A 17,351-nucleotide genomic window follows, 5' to 3' on the forward strand; every position below is an offset into this window, starting at 1 on the left:
GACTTAATAATTCATTAAATTGGAAGTTTCTCTTTGTAGCTGTTTCTGAAGTAAGCTTTCAAAAAAATGAGTTAACATGGAAAGTAAGATTTCAGTAGCTCAGAAATTAATCTTTCGAACACCATGAATATTAACTTTAATTTGGCATGTTTTAATGCAACAAAGGAGAGAGAAGTGCTTAGCAAATACTGAGCATTTATTATGGGCAATTTCAAAAAGTCCAAAGGAAAACACAAAGAGAAATTTATGTATGGGGTGAAGGCAGAGGCGAAAGTCAGTGGAAATGAATAAAAATTAAACAATAGATCACCTTTAGAGTGAATTCCATTTTTCCCTCAGATTCATATGAAAAACAAGAAATAGAAGGCAAATAATCTGTTAAAAGTTTACACAAAGGCTTACTCATCCATGCCAAATAAACCAAAAGATTCATATAATCTTTGCTAATAGAGAAAATTTGTAAGTTAGTCTTTGCCTAAGTTAAGTAATGTGAATCAGAAATCTGAGGGTAGTTCTGTGAGATTATACTGTGTGAAATACTCCTTCACAACTGTCTTCCACACTTCAGGCTCATAAATTATTAATGTATGTTATGACTGTTAGGGGCAATGTATGGAAATTTATCCAGATTCCAAAATCCCAAATAAAAGTAAATGGTTAAGAGTGAAGGAGAAAGAAGGAAGGAGACAATTATATTGGCGTGGTGAAAATTGAAGCAGTTCTACTACTCCATCAGCATTGATTTTAAAGATCTGAATGACATACAGGTTGATGAATAATTCAAATTTCATTTATTAGTCCACTGAACCTACACATGGCTTCATAAAAATGAAAATAATGTTATTCTCCTGCTTCATCCTCCATAGAATGGAATATATGTATGTAGCTGGGTAGAATTTTTTCGAGGTAGTTTGCTCCAGCACACTGTATACACATATATTTGCATGTCATACATTTGGAAGAAATGTTGAGATAAACAATTTCAGTATCATGTATAAAGGAGACCATTTTGCCCCCTACTGGTAGATGAGTTAGGTCTGTAAAAAAGCAATGTTGATTATCATGTAACAACAGGTAACCTGGCAACCAGAAACTAGACAATGCAACAGTACGGTTCTAGGATTGACATTAAAAAGCAATTGCCACCAATGCATATGTAAGGCCACATTTTAGAAGATTATGAGATTTATTCCATGGCTCCCATCTCTGTTCTTAAGATTTAAAACCATCACACTGAATTTTCTAGCTTGGGAAACAGAGTAGTTGGTGGTGAAGTGAACCAAAATAGAGGTTCCAGAAAAAGAAACACATTTGTTGGGGGTAAAATAGATTGAATGTGATCATCCTTTGAACAGAATGAGTTTGAAAAGTCTTTGGGGCCACCAAACAGGGCACTATTAGGAAAATGGAAAATCTGCTGTTCTAGGGTACAGGGAAATAAAAAAAAAAAACTACTATCTATATGCTACAAATCTGCATTTGAAAATTACTTATGTAGAGAAATATTAAGTGATCTGTTATTTCCTAATAGGTACTGACTCAACATCTTCTTTGGATTTAACCAATAGTAAGTATTTTTCAGTTATATAACAGACAATTAAAATTAAAGTTTTGGCTATGATCTTATTACAACAGATATCTAGATACCAGGCATTTATTAATGTAGAGTTTCCTGTAAGACTTTTAAGGACAAATGTGTGAAAAGTCACACATTTTTTAGAGACTGCTTTCCTCCATCATAGTTTTATAAAGGGTCAAAAGTGGAGTTGTAAAAGAATTATTCAAGATGCTCTTTTTTGGAGAGGGTGGTACTCTGGTCTCCACTGACCCCTAGTGGGTGCAAAGTATTGCCTTACAACCCGGGTAGAGAGTTTAATATATATCTCCTACTGTCTTGCAGACCAATGAACTATTAATTAGGAGGTTGAGGTACAGCTAGAAGACTATGATTTATAAGTAGGTACACTCCAAGAATTTGTTGAAACAGATGCTACACGAGTGCTTTTTAAGGGCCAGGCATGGCCTATATTGATAGCAGAGAGGAAGCTGGTGGTGGGTCATAGCTTATCTGCTGGGTACTCACAGGGTAACAAGTGTCAGCAGAGAGGTATTAAAAGTATCCCCAAATTCCCAGGGAATGAGGACTGAGTAAGCAAGAAGTAAACATGATTTTATCACCATCAAAAAGGCAAAGGATGTGAGAATTCTCATAAGATAAAGAATGTGCCTATGGGATATACCTAATCCAAAAAGTGCTGAAAGTAGATGCCACAACTATACCAGTCACACAGCTGTTTTCCAACTCTTTTAATCCCGTTACCCTTCCAGTTTTCTCCAAAAAGAAGTCAGAAATCTTGATTCGGATGGGCTAGGACATGTGAATTAGTGAGTTTAAACAAAATGCCTAACATTTTCCCCCAAGAGCAAGTTCACTTTTGCAACAGGTCCAAGGTCAGAGAAAAGAAAGTCTAAATTTTATTTTACATTTAGAGTCCATATACAACATGGAGAGAACACTGAAATTAGGGAATTCCAAAACTTAAAGTTACTGTGTAATTTTATAGCTCATAAAGTGGCAGAGAAATCTGGCTGTCACTCAGGGTCACAAGCAAAACTAGCCCCAGTCAACAAATTAAATGTATTATGGAAGGCCATGCACCCCTATGTTCATTGCAGCACTATTTACAATAGCCAACCTATGAAAACAAACTAAGTGCCCAACGACAGGTGAGTGGATTAATAGAATGTGGTATATACACTCAGGGGAATACTATGCAGCTATATAAAAAGAAATGGACTCTTGCTATTTGCAACAACATGGAAGGAACTAGTTGGGATTATACTTGTTGAAACACCATCAGAAAGAGAAAGACAAATAACAAATGATATAATGTGGGATACAAGGAAAGAAATACAATATTGTTGCATCGGGACACCACCACACTGACAAATGGGAGTCATGGAGCAGGCTGCACAATGCAGGATGCTGCTGAAGAGCAAGATCCTGGCCCTTTTATTGACACATGTAATTGGTTTTTAGGAGATTAGGGAGATTAAGGAAAGGGGAAGGGTGTAGAAGATTAGGGATTGTGAGTCTGCCCTCCAGGCACTTCTAATCTACTTGATGCTACACCCTAATCCCCAGCCATGTTTCTAATCTTATCAACAAGGCTCTCCACTGATCAGCTTCTGGGGTCCCTTGTCATACATCAGTCCTTGGCCCCCTGGGCATTCCCAGTCATACATCATGATGTATAAATCGGGAGTATATGTTATGCATTGGTCCTCAGCCCCCTGGGCTTTCTGGACATACCTTGTGATGCATAACCTTCCCAGTGTGATCCAGCTTTGTGCTCTTGTTTGATCTGAAGGGCTTAAGGGTTTGGGCTCCTGTTCCTAAGTGGCTGGACCACTTTGACCTCGTTTAGGTGACAAAATGGCGGCCAAATAGGCTGCCTAGGAGTAGCAGACCCACACAATATAAATGCGGGATACAAGGAAACAAAACAATAAAGTAGAATTGAGAACCTGGAATAAATACACACTTATATTGACAGTTAATTTATGACAAAGGAGTACACAGTGGTAAAAGGAAAGTCTCTTCAATGATTTGTTTTCAGACAACTGGACAATAACATGCAAAATAATGAATTTAGAACATTACCTTATATCATAAAATTAATTCAAAATGGGTTAAAGTTTTGGCCATAAGATCTAAACAATAAAATCAAATGCAGAAAACCTAGGCAAACCATTCTAAGACATTGACTTCAATGATATCCTTGGGTATTCAACTCTAAAGGCATGGTAAACCAACGCAAAAATAAACAGGACTACATCAAACTAAGAGGTTTATGAACAGCAGAGAAACTATAATTAAAATAAAAAGACCCCCACTGAATGGGGAAATACATTTTCATATCATACATTTGACAAGGAGCAAATATCCAAAATCTACAAAGAACTCATACAACTCAACAACAAGAAAATAAACCAATTTAAAAAATGTGCAGAAGAGACATTTTTTCAAATAAGTCATACTGACGGCCAGTAGGCACATGAAAAAAATATGTTCATAACACTAATCATCAGGAAAATGCAAGGCAAAGCCATAATGAGATTTGTAAGAATGATCTAAAAACCACATCACACCTGCAAGCATGATCTATATCAAAAAACAAAAACAAACAAGCAGAAACCAGTGCTGGTGAAAAAAGTGTGGAGGAAAAGGAACCTCATACACTGTTGGAGGGAATATAGTTTGGTTCAGTCCAGGTGGAAAACAGTGTGGAGGTTTTTCAAAATATTAAAAAAGAACTACCATATGATCCAGCAATTCCACACCTAGATATCTACCCAAAGAATGCAAAATACTAACTCAAAGAGGTATACACACTCCTATGTTCATCACAGTACTGTTAACAACAGCCAGGCTATGGAAACAACCTACATGCTCAATAACATCAGTGGAGTAGAAAGATGTGAATACACACACACACACACACACACAGTGTAATAGCATTCAGTTATAAAAATGAAAAGATGAACTCTCATGATTTGCAACATAAATGGAACTAGAGGGGATGATAGTGAGTCAAATTAGTCAAAAGAGAAAGATTATACTCATGTGCAATATAAAGAAGCAAAACAAAGTTAACAGATAGAACTAAATCAAAACAAACCCTAAAAATCTGACCACTAGCAGGGAGGGTGGGATAGCAAAAAGGGAAGAGGGTACACTGGACTATAATGGAGGGATATTGGTGCTTATACCCCAAAAACATGTACAGTGTTCTAAACCACCATTAGAGTGATAAATGAAACAAGTATGAAAAGTAAAATCATATCTCCTACTGTTTATAAAGAACTACTTCAAATATACAAATATCAAAAAGTTGAAAATCAAAGAATGTAACTAATATACTTTAATCCAAACTAAGTTTGTTTAGCTACAGTAATATGAAACACATCTGAAGCAATAAATGAGAAAAATGAAGACATTTCTCAATGATAAAAATAGTAAGTTGAGAATGTTTACATTTTAAATAGCATCACATACAGAGGAATAAATTCAACAAAAGACTCAGAAGAACCCATTAGTGAAAAGTTTTAAATATTATTTGGAGAAATTAAATAAAATATAAATAAAAAGAGAAACATAAGATGTCAATTAGAAATCTTAATGTTTATAAAGAAATCTGTTCTCCACAAATTGATTTGTAGATTCAATACAACTCCAATAAGAATCTCTTAAAAATTATTTTGTAGGTATTGAATTTTTATAGACATAAAATTTGCATGCAAGATATTCTAGGACACTCTTCTCAGGTTCAATTAATGTGCAAGAAAGATCACACACAAATCTGTTTTGCTTACTCACTAAGTTACGGATTTATTACAAAGAATGCTAAGGGATCCAAATCAGCAAACTGATGAAAGAGATGCCTAGGGCACTAGTGATGGTGATGATAGTGGGTGAAATTTATGAGAATCATTGAATTATGTATTTATGTGGGGAGCACTTACATTCATGTTTGTTATACCTTAATTTACAAACGTTAGTTCAAAATAAAGAGTAGTTAAGAGGATAAACATGTATATATGAAAAGACAGTATATGTTAAAACTAGTATTTCAAATCATCTGATGACAGTTTTGGACTGGTGATAAGAATAAGACTTATGTAGAAATGAATTGAAAACTTACCACAGCATTGAAGAAAAGCTTCATAATATATTTATAATAATTGACAATTTAAATTGCTTATAAGAATGTTGGTCATGTTTTCCCATTACCACTTTGATTCTTTCACTGCTGTGACTCTCACAGCTTTGCTCCTGTTAAGATAAGTCTCCTGCTTAGATAAGTCTCCAAATAGGATATGAAAACAAAAGCGATTTTATTTTTCTTATTGAATCTACATTGGTCCTTGGAATTATCAGTCTTTTCTAGGCCCTCTCAGTATAGTTTAGAATATTAAGTAGGACTGATATCAACGACTGGTAGATTCTTAAAACTGCTATAGTTATATGAATCTATATTGCCCCATTTGAAAAATTACAAAGTAATTTACTCATTTCCAGTCTTGGAGGGTTTTTATGATTCTCAAATAGTGATAATCATATGATTCCATGTGAATTTACATATGTGCAAAGGAATTTAAATTTTCATTTAATCCCAGTCTTTATAATCGGCTATTTCTGATCATTGATGCTTTAAGTAAATAATTTTGATATTTGTAATATTGCAAGCTGTGCATCTCCATAAGGGGATAAAAATCTTTTTATTAGCTACTAAATTTTTTACGCTTGTAAGAGTCCACAAGATTTTTCAAGGCTGAATTCAATTCCAATTCCCTGCCTGCACATTAAAGCCCACATGAACTGCTCCATATGAATAGTCATTTAATATTTTACTAGAGCTTTTAATTTTACTATCCCCTCAGTAACTTATTCCCCTGATTACAAGCCTTATGGTCAAAAAATTCTCCCCAATAGCTAGTATGAATTTTCCATTCTGTGCTTCCTACCATTCTAAAAAAAAATGTTAAACCTTCCCTATGCCCTTTCTTCCCTAATAAGCCAAAATACTCTATGTTCTTTCTTCCATTCTTAATGCCAACTTTTGTTATACATTAGCTAGTGTAAGAATACCTAGATGAGCACAACATATATGTTACGATCATTAGTTTAAGATCTGAAAAGTTGGGTAGGGTCCGTTTAGCTTTTATTTTGAATATAACATTACCTAAATTACTCCATTCCGCCTCAGTTTCCTTATCTAATAAATATAAATAATAGTGCCTACTTGATAAGGATACTGTGAAGTTTATTTGATATAGAATATGAGATAAGACAATGCATGCTTATAATAAATGTTCAATGGTGATGTTACAATAATTATTTCAGTAGTTAAAATATTTTGGTTTGTGAGCCAATGGATGGCTAGATTAACTCAAAAGTAGAGGCTCTGATGAAGTATTTGAGTGATAGTTGGCAGAAGAACTTCAGAATCAATTTTTTGAAACACAGCAATGAAGATCGCAAAAGGGTCACAGCTGTAGGGGTCTAGAACCATCAGTATTAATAGCATATGATCTCAAACACGACCATCTATCTCCATTTCAAGCACTGAATTCAAAGATAGAGCATTTTATTACTCCAACATAGTTCAGAATATTTAGTATTCTGGGGTCAATGAGTCAAGAAAAGCAGTTGCAACTAGAGATCCACTCTTGTGGATGAAGCTAATGGCAAGAAAGGAGCACTGGGCAGTCACTTCTCTTGTCACCATCTTCTACTATTATAGTCGCTACTACTACTGTTGCTGCTGTGACTGCCACTGCTACATCTCCTTTTAGTATTACCAGCAAGCTTCTCTACCTCTTCATCTAGAATCAGTGAGAATCCACATAGTAAATACAAAATTCCTTGCCCAACAATTTATGCAAGGTTCAAATTGTGATGCCAGAAGGAAAGAGAAATGTCATTTTAAATTATTATTTAGAGGAGTTTACCTTCATCAATTTAAAGATGACATATTCATAGTCACAGATAGAGAATGAAGATAACTTTGAGGAATCCCTCAACAAAAACCTGAAATAATTGTGCGGAAAAATAAGTGACTTTCATATACTTTGTTCTGTCCTCTGATTTGCACATTATTTTTGAATGTACCCAACATATTTTAAGGATTAAATTCACACATCTTTTCTGCCTCTACCTGGCATAGCGTATTGCAAATGCATGCTTATCAAATAAGATTCAATTGAAGTAGATTTAATTTATCTAATTTTGATTAAATTTTTATTTAAATCATTATTGACTTGAACAAGTAAATTGCCATGACAATTGCACTTCTTGGGTAAATATTGCCAAACACATTCAGGCAATATTTACCTGAATAAATATTGGTAAATATTGATTAACAAAAAAACCTATTTGAATAATTAATTAACCATGAGATATAATTATCATTATCAAATTATATTAGGAAATGTGAAATTAACATGTATGATCTCATAATGCCCTTATATTTTCCATAACTGAAGGGTAGCTTACTAGTGCATTATGGAGAAAAACACCCACAGGTTTATGGTGCAGTGGATTGAGCGCAATGCTGTGAAGCTGTCTGTGAAGCACTGCCCTCAGCAGTGCTTTCAGTCAGTCTGCCTGTTCTGCTCCCCGCTCTGTCTCTGGTGAATCCTCTCACCTGCTGTGCCTCTGGCCTGTAAGCCAGCTGTATAAATAAAATAAATCTAAATAAATAAATAAATAAATAGATGTTTAAAAAGTAAGTAGAACATTATGGTTGAATAAACTTATTTTGATTCATTGATCTTAATTATTAGGAGCAGCAGAAAAAATAAAGCAAAAAAGATTTTGCAGTTGAATGAGAATTTATTCACATTTGAGTATATACATGCATGTGTAATAAGAAAAATACTGACTTTGGAGTCAAACAAATCTAGGATGCAATTCTAGTCTGCCATTTACTTGTGAACTTGTGAATAAATTCCAAAATTAATTGGAGCCCCAGTTTCCTCATTTGGAAAGTAAGCACAATAGAACCTACTCTAAGTTATTACTCTGAGGAGAGAGTGTAGAAACAATGATAAGAGTCTAAAACAAAGCATGCAACACAAAGCATGGTAGTAACTTCTTACTCAAAAGACAGATGATTACTTTAGTAGAAACCAACTTATCTTGCAACTGACAGTGTCAACTAATACATACAACTTGACCCTTACAGAAACACAAAATTAATTCATTTAATTTTTTTCTTCAAAAACATCAAGCCTAGCATCTCATTTGATTTCACAATAAGATGAATGCACATTAGATGAAGCAGACAAAGGCTTAGAGACACAGGTTAGTCCAGAGATTTATGCAAAGCCAAAAGGAAGTATGTGGTCAAGTTGTAACACAAATCTACTCCTCCTGACTTTCAGCATTGTGGTAAAATGTGCTTTTTGCCTTAATTCCAGGTAGCATCTATTTCAGGGTTTGGGGTGCCTACCCTCCATTAGCCTTCATATCTGTACTTGAATATCAGAGCAGCAACAAACACAAATATGTAAAAAAATGTAGACATCCAATATGTTCAGAGTAGACACAGTATATCACTTGTGTAAAATACAAAATTACAGTTGTGTAAGCAAAGAGAACAAACAGCATTCTGAGTAATGGAATCTCAACAGGAGAAATTTGCCTCAGCTTCAGGTTGAAAAAAAACGATTATATATCTGCAGGGGGAAAAATATCACCATTATAGCTTACTTTGTCAATACAGCATGGGCCAGTCATCTTTCCATTCTCCTATCTTTATCTACCACCTCAACCCATTCAGTCTCAACAGAATAGCTTAGTTACAACTAAAGAAACCAATAGACATACAGGGCATGTTCTAGCTGAAGACATCCAAAATGGGGTAAATGAAGAAAAATCTAGGCTATTTTCCCAAAGTATTATGGAAATCATACTGCAAGGCTCCTGAAGAAAAAAATAAAAGAGGATTATTGTGAGGTGAAAGGAATCACGATGAGGATGAAAGAAAATAAGCAAAGGAAAAAAAAAGGCCTTTCACAGGGTTTCTACTGCACATGTGCACTTATTTTATTCAGAAGAGTGTTGCTACAGAACCCAGCAGGGGTAAACTATTATTTATCTCTGGTTATTAGCCAAGTCTAAATTGTGTAACAAAAATAACAAAAGATTTTCTTTACATCTAATTAGACATAAAGGCTAGAACAATGTTCTTGTGAAAGGATGCTTTTAAGATGTTTTTTTGGAATTGAAATAGTAACAACATTTGTTTTGTGTGGTAAACAGAAGCCTTTTGGCAGTGCAGTTGCTTTCATTTTGAAACTGCCAAGAATTATTTGCTTATCTATGGAATTTCAACTACTTCTCTGCCCATGCATTATATAGATGCTGATCTACATTAAGAGGGGCTTCAGAAGAAAAGATGGGGGCTCACTGAGTCCCTGGGGCAACTTCCCCCACTACACACACACACACATTCAGAGGAGCAGGGGGTGGAAGACAAAACAAGACTAGAGAAGGAAATGTAAAGGATGAGAAAGAAGAAAAACACAGAAGTATCACCAAAAAAAGAAATGTGATGAGAGAAGGAGATAAGAAAAAAGGTTGGAAGAACAATGTCAAAGAGAATGACAGAATTCCTAGAGACCAAATCATGGCAGAAGGGGAAAGTTAAAAATAGAAAGAAGGAATGGAAGGAAATAGGAGAGGGTTGGGTAGAAGGAACAAGAACAAAGAGAGTAAAGGGAATAATGAGGAAAAATGGGAACAGCCTTGCAAAGACTGAGAAGCAAGAATAGCCTAATATAATTTAAAAATGACTGCAGAGCTGTCTAAATGCTAATAGCATTTGACAATTTGATATGTATTTATAGCTATTTCCAACTATCTCTGAATACTACATAGGATTATCCAGATTTTGGGGGGTTTATACCACAGGCATATAGGGTTAACAGCATAATGAAGTAAAGAATTATTCTCCAGTACAATCCTTTGGCTTGTTTAGCACTCTTCCAAAGTTCCCTGAGCATGGTGCATAAAATGCAATAACCAGGGAAAAGGTAGAGGAGTGTGTGTGTGTATGTGTGTGTGTGTGTGTGTGTACATTTATCTATCAATATCTAAAAATCTTCAAGGTAGGCTTGAAATCCACAAAAGTACAAGGTAGTTTCAGAGAAATTCATTAAATTAACAAATATTATTTATCCCTTACTATGTTTCAGAACTGAAAATTCAGAGGGAAAAAATGCAGACATAACCTTTGCCACACAGAGCTGAGTCCAGTGTGGAATATGTGTTAAATAGCATGTTGAACAAGTTCAGAGCCGTGGGGAACATGTAACCAAAGATTCAAGAGTCAAGTGAAAAATATTGTCTGAGTTCAAAACTTAAAGATGACTGATAGGAATAGGAGTTGCAAGAAAAACAAAAAGAGAAAATGTCCAAGGTGGAAGGAATAATAGAAGAAAGGAATGATTCTTTTACTTTATAGTAAGTCTCTGTCCATGTCTGTATGCACACATATGATGAAAGCTTTGAGATAGGATGCTGTAGAAGAAAGAGTAAAGTCATGAAGGGATTTATCCATCTCCTATGGATTTAGGGCTTCATGATCAGGGAATTAAACAGCTATTGAAAAGTTGCTTATCAGTGATTAATACTATAAAAAAATTTCCCAACTATCACACTTTGGAAAGTGAATAAGAAGTGGAAAATACTGATGTCAAGAGTTAAGAAGCTCTCATAATTACCTATAAAATAGGGCCTCCCTGGTGGCGCAAGGGGTTAAGCACCGCACTATGAAGCAATCTGCAGCCTTTGCAGCACGAGTTCGATTCCCCAGCCAGCCAGAGAGAAACCCACATGGCGCAGCAAATCCCTGCTGTCTTGCCCGCTGCTCCCCTTCAGTCAATCCATCTGTTCTGCTCCCCGCTCTGTCTCTGGTGAATCCTCTCACCTCCCACATCGCTGGCCTGTACCCCAGCTTTTGCATGCATAAATAAATAAATCTTTAAAAAAAATTACCTATACAATAGAAGATGTTGGTCTGAACTAAGATAGTAGCAGTGAGGTGAGAAAAAAGGGTCTGGACTCTTGAAATTAACTTGTAGAATCAATGAGATTTGATGACTGGATTTGATGACTAGATTTGATGACTGGATTTGGAGAGATCAAGGTGATGACTGTATAGCTTGAAAGACAACCATCTGGCACTGTATCTTACTAATCCAGAAGTAGAGTATCAAAAGGGGAGTTGTCATCTATTTTTGGGCATTTGGGTTGTTTCCATAGCTTAGCTATTGTAAATAGTGCTGCTATAAACATAGGGGTGCAGGTGCCCTTTGGAATTAATGTTTCTGTGTCATTTGGGTAAATACCTAGGAGTGGAATTGCTGGATCATATGGAAGCTCCATCTTTAGCAGGTTGAGGAATCTCCACACAGCTTTCCATAGTGGTTGGACCAGTTTGCACTCCCACCAGCAGTGCAGGAGAACTGCACATCCTCACCAACATTTGTTGTTGCTAGTTTTTTTAATATGTGCCATTCTCACTGGTGTAAGATGGTATCTCACTGTAATTTTTATTTGCATTTCCCTGACTACAAGTGATGTTGAACATTTTTCCATATGCCTGTTGGCCATTTACTGGATCAAGAAGATGTGGTACATATACACAATGGAATATTACTCAGCAATCAAAAAAAGATACACTCATACAATTTGCAGCAACATGGATGGAGCTGGAAGGGATCACGCTCAGCAAAATAAGACAGAAAGAAAAAGGAAAATACTGGATGGTCTCACTCATAGCAGAAATTTATTTTCTAAATATAAGGGACCAGGAAAAAACCTAATTATAATAAAGTAAAAATGAAAATCAACAAGCAACTATAAACCAGAGACACACTACAGGGGGTGGGGGAGGGTAGTAGGATCAAAACAAGGGGGGTGGGAATTGTATGGGGACTATAACCAAGATGAAAATGCATACATTATGCAAAAAGTGAAAAATGATGGGAAAATGTATAAAAGAAAAAAAAAAGAAAAAAAGGGGGGAGTTGTAAGCCAAGAAGTTCTAGGAATGCCAAACTTATTGACACTAAGAGGCATGAATCTTCAGCAGCAGCTCTATTGATGAAATGGAATATTTTTCTGTCTTCTGAGCTTCTCCTTATTTAAATATTACTCACTAAACAAATTTAATAAAGGTTTGTAGAATGAATGATTGAATTCAAGATGGATATGAGGGAGTGAATAAATAAATGAGCAAATTAAGGAGTGAGCAAATAGATGAGAGCAAAATCATGGATGGAGGAAGGTAATGAACACATAAAAGTAAGTTTTCCTAATTCAGGGAGTCTATTACTCAAGATGACAAACACAGAGCAAAAGTAAAATATACCCAGACACAGTGAGATCTGATGAAGCTTCATTTAAGGATACAAACAGGGGTTTGCACACTTTATATGTATTGCTTTTTCCCAGGAGGATGAAAAGTTACAAATAACAATATCCCCATTAATTCTCAGAGAGAAGCCCAATTTAGACTTCAGACTCTGATATAATAAGGGTTGGCTTCTACCTTCTACCCTTGAATGGATACATGCTTATTTAATGATCATTTTAGTATGATATAAAAAACAAAGAGGCAGGATGGCTTCATTCACTTCATCCCTGGTTTTAGAGCTCTCTGGGAATTTTAAGATCAAAACTGTGAAAACAGCAAGATCTAATAAAAAATAATTCTTAATTTGCCATACTTTAGCACCTTCAGGTCATAATAAATACTCACACGTATAACTGGGGGAGAAGAAGAGGGCACCAGTTAGTGTTTGTTACATTACTGAATCATCCATCTGAATGAGCACTTTCATCCTCGTATGTTTTAGTGCAATGCAGAGAAACTCATTTCTCACTCAATATAATTGTCAGCATATTTAATAATTCAGAATGAAGACAGCTCTCAAGCTAAAGGGTAGGACATTTTAGTGATAGCAATATCAACATGTAAAGTAAGAACATCTAAATCTGTCAGATAAGGGCAAAATCTGAGGTACACACTATAGAACAGAATTTTGACTATGTCAAAAGCAGAACAAACATAATTGGTCTTATGCATAAACTATCTTGTTAGTTTCTATATAAAAAGTGATTTTTATTAATAATGCTAAAATTATATTCTCTGTTGTTCAAGGAATAGAAATTTTATTCCTAAATTTTCAGTTATTAGAAAAAATCATTAAACCCAGAAAAACTTAGATAGGATTTATTCTTTATTTCATTATGACATCTTATTTCAAATTTATAAACATTTTTTTCTCCTCATCTTTAAATGGGAATAACAATTCTGATCTTTTGAGACTATTGAAAATATTAAATGACTTAGTGTATGTAAACATTTAATAAATATGATGCTGATGCATGTGAGAAGTGCAAAATATCAATCAACATAACTAGTATTCTTAAACAGGCTGAACTCCATGGGAAACAGATCAGAAACACATTTTTGTCCAACTAGTTATTTCAAACATACCCAGCCAACTTTCTTTTTACCCTATAAGCCCCAAGAATCAGCACAAGGGTGAAGTCACCTCCAGCAAAAGCCCCACTGAGCACAGCCTCAGCAGGCTACTTGAATGAGTATGAGGCAGAGCCAACCCCAAACAGATATCCCACTGTTTATGTTATGACAGAGCACAACAGCAGGTACACAGCCTAATGGGGAGTGAGGGCAGACAAGTCCCAAAAGATACCATGCAGACATCAGCACAGACTCAGAAAACTCAGGAAGGGCCTGAGGATGATTCCATAAAGGCAAACTCTTCACAGACAATATCTCCCCAACCCATGTAAGAACCAGTTACAGATTAATTCTCCCTGACATACAGCACCATCTACTGGAAAAGTAAAAAACTAGAAGTAAAAAACAAATAATGAGAAAATGAAGAAACACAACAAATGACAACCGTGAGTCTTTAGGGGAATACTACACCACAGAAGAGAAAAAAAAATCTACAAAACTTAATCAAAAATACATGCAAGATCCGTTCGTTCTATCAGACACAGAGGTCAAATTGCCATGATAAGGAAATTAAAAGAAATGGGGAAAATATAGAAAAGTTGATAAAAGTTACATAAGAAAACTCTGAAAATGCAAATGAGGGTCCTGAGAAATAAATGAATGAATATACGATTGAAATTGAAGCTTTAAATAAGAAAATAAAAGAAATGCAGGTTGTAAAAAGATCAAAAGAGGAGGCAAAAAAATTTCTGAAGAAAGCTATGAAAGTAGAACAGACCAAATGGAAGATCAAATCAGTGACCTTGAAGATGACAATGCACAAAAAATCCAGGTGGAAGAAAAAAAGATATAAAGAAAAAAAAATGAAATACTCTGAGAATTATCCAAGTCCATGAAGAAAGGCAATATAATAATAATGGGTATCCAAGTGGGGGAAGAGAGAGAAAGAAGAACAGAGAATATACTTAAAGAAATATTAGAGGAAAACTTCCCAAAACCTGGAAAAGGAACTAAATATACACTTCTATTACGTTAAATCAACATCAAGGTACCTGGATCTAATGAGACCTACACCAAGATACAGAGTAGTGAAACTTGCAAAAATTCAAGACAAAAAAAGAATATTGAAGCTAGCTAGGGGGAAAAAGCAGATAACCTTTAAGAGAAATCCCATCAAGCTAAAAGAAACACTATGGGCAAGAAGAGAATGGAATGATGTAATTAAAATACTAAAAGAGACAATCTTACTGCCAAGAATACTTAATCCTGCAATGTTCTCCTTCAGATAGGACAGAAATAAAGATCTTCTCAGCCCAACAGAAGGCGTTTGCAAACCCCAGATTCCTCTTTTCAAGAAATGATGAAAGCAGCTCTCATATTTAAATTGAAGAGAAGAACATACACAAAGAACTGCACAAGGAAATTAAAGTACAAAATTAAGGACAAATGGCCACATCAGATTTCTCTATGTTTAATAGTTCTCTAAATACAAATGGACTAACCAAAAAGGCATAAAGTGTCTAGTTCAATTAGGAAATGGAATTCAACATTTGACTGTGTCCAGGACACATACCTCAGCTCCAAAGTAAAGTGTTGGACATAATCCTACAAGCAAATGGGATCCAAAGAAAGAGGTTTGATAATATCAGATAAATTAGATTTCCAACTGAAGGTAGGTACTAGTCTCTTTATTCACATATGCGCAAAAACTCTCAGAATGCATGTGAAACACCCATCCCCCACCCTACTCCTGTCTCAGAATAAAGTATGCAAACTAGCCTCTGCAGCTCAGCTGATATCCACCTAGGGTATGAGATGTCATTTTCCTATCTTGCAATTAACTTCAAATGCTTCAGGAGATCCTATTGGAGTCTCCCAAACTTGACTTAAAATATAAAGAAGAGATAAACAAAAATACATACCCCTAAACTTATAATTCCTTACACTTCCAATTTTTTTCTTGATTTTCTATGTTCTGATTTTACTATAGGTTGTACAGATGATGAGACAACTCAAAAGGCTTTTTTAAACCCTAGAGGAGATTTCTTAATCTCTGCATTATTAACACAATGGATAAGATTATTTGAGAGCCAAGGCTCTACATTGCAGGATATTTAATAGCATCTCTGCCAAATAGCCATCAGATGCCAGAAACTTCCCTTCCTCTTGAGGGATGACAACTGAATTTGTCACATAATATGACCAAATATTCTATGGGGGAGTGAGTCACCTCTAGCTGAGAACCACTACACAATGGAAACTAGCTGTGACTGTGTATTCTCTCTCCAGCATATGAAAGTGCCTTTGCTTGCAGTCCTTATCTTTCAGTTTTATTTGCAATTTTGAGACAAATAATTCATGTAATTACATGAGTTCCCCATCCCCTGATTCATTTAATGGACATTCACTCTCTTCATTTACTAAATAAATACCTCCGTTCGCTATGTCTCAGACATTGTCTCAGTCACTGACTGACAAGGTCCTACCCTCTGAAAGTTTACAAGGTGGTGATACGAGAAACATCATAGAGCCCTCAGAAGATAGACAATAGAAATCAAAGCAGTGATTGAGGAAAATTACCAGGGCATTGCTGTATATGATGGGGGGGGGGGAGGAAAGGTTTGGAACCAGAAAAAAACAGTTAGTAAGTAGTAATTGCCATAGCCCCCCCCCAAAAAAAAAAAGTTAAGAAAATAATGATCTGGATATGACTCCTGGGTTGAAGGAGAAGGAATAAAACAGAATGAATTTGAAAAAAAAAAAAAATGGAATTTTCTAAGTGGTTGGGGAGACAGAAATGGGAAGAAAGAAAAGTCTTCATTTTGCTTAATGAGACATTATCACAGTTTTCCTATCACTAATAGATGTGAAATTATTGGGATTTTACAAAAGCAAAAATTATCAGTCATAACTGTGGCAATGGCAATAATGAGCGGTATATTAGGATATTCACTTGTGATCATTTTGACTTGAGAATAAACTCTGTTGGATCAGAAATCTACAGTTAAGGATTTCTCTAGAAATGATGGATAGTCTTCACCTAATTTTTCTCTGAAATTATTAAGATATACACAATGGACTGGTAGATGTCTCAATTATGCTTTCAGGAAAATAGTTTATTATAAACTCAGATTCTTAAACTAGCATCCAAAAATTAAAAAAGTAAATAAATAAACTGCCTCTGAGGACTTTCCCTATGCAGAATCAGACTAAAGAAAATCTTATCTTCACAGACAGGAGGTATTAATCTTCACAGATCCTTGAAATGACAGCTATTTTAAAAATAGA

At 35.2% G+C, this 17,351-nt stretch overlaps 1 long non-coding RNA gene across 1 annotated transcript in view; it reads left to right on the forward strand.

Annotated features, from left to right (window-relative positions):
* The first annotated feature begins 1,123 nt into the window (after positions 1-1,123).
* LOC119232521 (uncharacterized) overlaps positions 1,124-17,351 on the forward strand; it is a 33,472-nt gene continuing 17,244 nt past the window's right edge. The window contains exons 1-2 of the long non-coding RNA XR_005122134.2: positions 1,124-1,156; positions 1,532-1,567. This is a non-coding gene — a long non-coding RNA (uncharacterized LOC119232521). The remainder of the gene's footprint in view (positions 1,157-1,531; positions 1,568-17,351) is intronic.

This window comes from Talpa occidentalis, unplaced genomic scaffold (genome assembly GCF_014898055.3).
Source record: "Talpa occidentalis isolate TD23 unplaced genomic scaffold, MPIMG_talOcc4v2.1 talOcc4.7, whole genome shotgun sequence".
Classification (NCBI taxonomy): domain Eukaryota; kingdom Metazoa; phylum Chordata; class Mammalia; order Eulipotyphla; family Talpidae; genus Talpa; species Talpa occidentalis.